The sequence below is a fragment of the Muscardinus avellanarius genome (genome assembly GCF_963383645.1).
Source record: "Muscardinus avellanarius genome assembly, chromosome: 8".
NCBI lineage: Eukaryota > Metazoa > Chordata > Mammalia > Rodentia > Gliridae > Muscardinus > Muscardinus avellanarius.
Genome location: NC_137794.1, coordinates 114,663,309 through 114,667,193, shown reverse-complemented (window position 1 = coordinate 114,667,193; position 3,885 = coordinate 114,663,309).

Below are 3,885 nucleotides of genomic sequence, written 5' to 3'. Positions count from 1 at the left end.
ATGTTCACATAAAACCTTCCACACTCATGTCCACAGAAGCATTATTCATAGTTACCCCAAAATGCAAATAACACAAATGTATATCTACTGACAGTTGTGAAAATGAATGCAATAATTAAATATTATTGGATAATTAGACAAAATGCATTGCTCACATATACAACTAGATGAATAAATCTTAAAACCATGCTAAGTGAAAGAAGTCAGCCATAGAATACTGTGTACTGGATGATTCCATCTATACAAAGTGACTAGAATTAGCAAATATACAAATACCAAAACTTGACTGGTGAATGCCCAGGGCTGGGTGGGTAGAGGGTAATGGAGAAATTGTTAATAGGTGTGGAGTTTCTTCTTGGGGTAATGAAAATATCTATAATTTGAAAAGGTGATGGTTGTACAAATTTGGATATATTAAAAACCACTAAATTTTATGTATCAAGTGGGTTATTTATGTGGCATAAAATTACAATAAGATCTATTAAAAACAATGCTATAAATGTTATTAATTTAGGTTTTAACAAGTGTTTGATGGCATTGTGATTTTTTTTTTTGGTGGTATTGGGGTTCCTGGAAGCCCTTCTACCTCTGGGCTACACTCCCAGACCTATTTTATTTTTGGAAACAGGGTCTCTTAAGCCAGCGTGGCTGGCTTCGAACCTATGCGATCCTCCTGTCTCCGCCTCCCAAGCGCGGGGGTTACAAAAGTGCACCACCACGCCCGATTGGCATTGTGATTTTTAAAAATTAACTCAAAAGGTATCTGTAATACAAAAAGAATTGCTTAAACTAAAAAAAATTGGTAGATCATAACTGTTTCCTATGTAAACTATAATATGTAGATCAAGGGTAACACATAGCATAACACTTCGAAACTGGCTGTTTAAATTTTATCTAACTACTATCACTTTTTATAGAACTTGAAATGGGTGTAAATTAAAAGGTTGAAATTAGTAAAGTAATATATCTCAGAAAAGATTATACAGAACCATGTAAAACTAAAAAGCAAATGAGGAGCAGAAGCTAAAATTGATAAATATTAACACATGTGATTTTAATAAGCAGGTAAAATTCAGAAAGTTTTAGAGTAAATGTCTTTTTCTATGTCCATAAAGTTTTAGTGTTCTTTGTATCCTACTATGTCACATTAATTAAAGATTAACAGACAGTGATACATGAACAATTAGCCCTTTGGATGATGGCTGGAATAACAATCAGAAACATTTTATAGAAACATGGAGAGAGTGTATGAGAATTCCTTTTTTAAATATGATGGATAAGATATTGAATGAAGGTGGTTGAATATTAATGTCTTGGCTGAACCACAAGTTAGAAATATTATGATCATGTTATAAAAACAGCAAAGGTGCAAATGTAATTGGGGAAAGACTCATCCTCTGACCAAGGCATTTTAACAGTTTTAGGTGCAGAGCATTAGGTAAGAGAAAGAAAATTCCAGTGGAAACAAAGAAAACATCAGAAGAGCCCGCCCAGAATCTTGAAAGGTTTTATCTCAGTGTTAAACAGAAAGGACCACTGAGCTGTCACCTTCTCTGAAGAGCTTTCAGGTTCTTTTTATCACAACCGTCACCAATAGGGAAGACATTTTCCATAACTGTGCTTTTGAGATGATATTTTGGACTTAGAAAGGGGCAGACGTGGGTCAAAGATAAACATCCCAAAATTGCAACAGAAAGAGCACAGAAGGAATCCTGTGCTGACCTGCTTCCCTTTGTCTAGGGACCACAGTGACTCAGAACTGGGGACTGGGGATGCAATTGTCTGGCAAGATCCCTATCACTACCATTTTCTATATCTAATCCTTCCTTCCCCTCACTTCAAAAGATACGGGGAGATGCACAGAAGAAAAGAGGGAACAGAAATAGCTTGGAATTGCTACTCTTAAAACAACGTACTTTCTGGAGGAAAAATCTGGGGAGTTAATTAAAAGCTATGCAAACATTTTCATGCGGTGGATGCTCCTGTGCTTACATGAGAGTTGTATTTGAAACGGGCTCTGATTCACAGATGATTTTTGGGTAAGGTGAGGGAAGGATAGGGGTTTCTTAAAGAGGTAGTCCTAGAAGTAAAAGTTCACAAGTTGCATATTTTCAACTTTATTCCCCAAGAGACAATGCATTTTTCTCTCATGTCTTGTCATTCTTATTTTGATATTCAAAACTTTATAAAATACTAGAAAGATGACAGTACAATATCTATGTCCAGTGGAAAGTTTCCTAGAGTTTGGATATATGAAAGTATATTTTTAAGCACTATCTTGAACTCAGATAAACTTGAAGGAGAAATCTGGCACACTATGAATTGGGTAGTGATGGCTTTCTGTTACTGCTAAGGTTCATCAGGAGAGGCAGGTGAATAATTCTTAAGCTCTGCTACCTGGTCCTCATTCCTGGGCTGCTAGCAAATTAATACACAGTTTGGTGAAAAGGCTGTAAGCAAAGGGCAGAAAATAGGATTCTGTGACCTGAGCTGAAACATTAGCCTTCTGGGCTCTGGGCTTTCCTCTGTAGCATTAGGAGGGTTGTAGATTCCACACTTCCTGGGCTACTGGTTCTAGCAGTCTCTGGCTCTAGATTAGAATGAAAAGCACACATAAGCGCTCTCTCTCTCTCTCTCTCTCTCTCTCTCTCTCTCTCTCTCTCTCTCTCACACACACACACACACACACACACACACACACACACTGAAAACAAAAGAGAGACAACTTTTTCTCATTTTGCAAATAGTCAAGCCCCATTTATATCTGAATCAAAAATCACATTTTGCAGCTGACCTTGGATCATTCTTTTAAGTAACAGCCATTTCTTGTTCTTAATATCGAGGCACACGGAGGCCTGGGTTCTATTTCTTTATAATGTCCTGAGTTTCTTGTTTCAGAAGAGTGGGAGAAATTTCAAGCAGTACTTAACACTTGCATTTGTTTTAATATCATGTCAGATGTCTGCTCCTTTTTCAAATTTAATTCACTTTTGAAGGAGCCGTCAAGGAGGAGCACTGACGACATGGACTTCCCAGAGCTCGAAGATGAGTAGACCACATTCCCAGACCTCCTAGGAGCATGCCAATTAACAGGCCAATAACTCACCTCATCCCTGAGATAAACAAATTGAGGGTGCACTTTCAGAATGGGGCAGGACAAGAGGATACTATCAAGACAGCTGCAACAGGAAAAAAAAGACTGACCTCCATGCTGCTTGGACCAAAATGGGTGCATTTTCTTCTCTGAGGTGAGCTAGTGGAGAGGTGCTGGGGGAGATGGGATAAAGAATGCTGGGCAACATGTCCAGGCCATATGTGCTCTCTAGTTGGTGCCTATCAAAGCTTCATTCCTGCCTTCCACAGAGACTGGGAGACAGGGCTGACACCGTTACTGATAACTACACTTCAAGTGGAAAGATCACAGTTCTGGACAAAGACTAGCCCAGAAGGAGCTGGAAGAGTGACATCTCAAAGACTGGAGAAAGAACTGGCAATGGCAGGTTTCTAAAGAAAATGCATCCATTAGCCTGGTGATGCATTACTGTAATCTCCGCACTTGGGAGGCTAAGATGAGAGCATCAGAGGTTCTAAGTCAGCCTCAATACCTGGTGAAACCCTGTGAAAAGAAAGAAAGGAATGAAGGAAGGAAATAATTAATTAATACAGAAGAAAAGAAATTAAAAAAAGAGAGATACAGAGACAGAGAGAGAGAGGCTAGGGAGGTATCTTGGAGGTATCTTGGAGGTAGGTTCAATTGGCTGGTATAACCAAGTAAGATGAGTTCTCAGTCAGCCACACTTGTGTACCTCTGCCAGGACTCAGGAGGACTCATACACTAGTCATAGCTTGACTCAGGATCCAGGAGATGGAGGATGAATTCTGAAC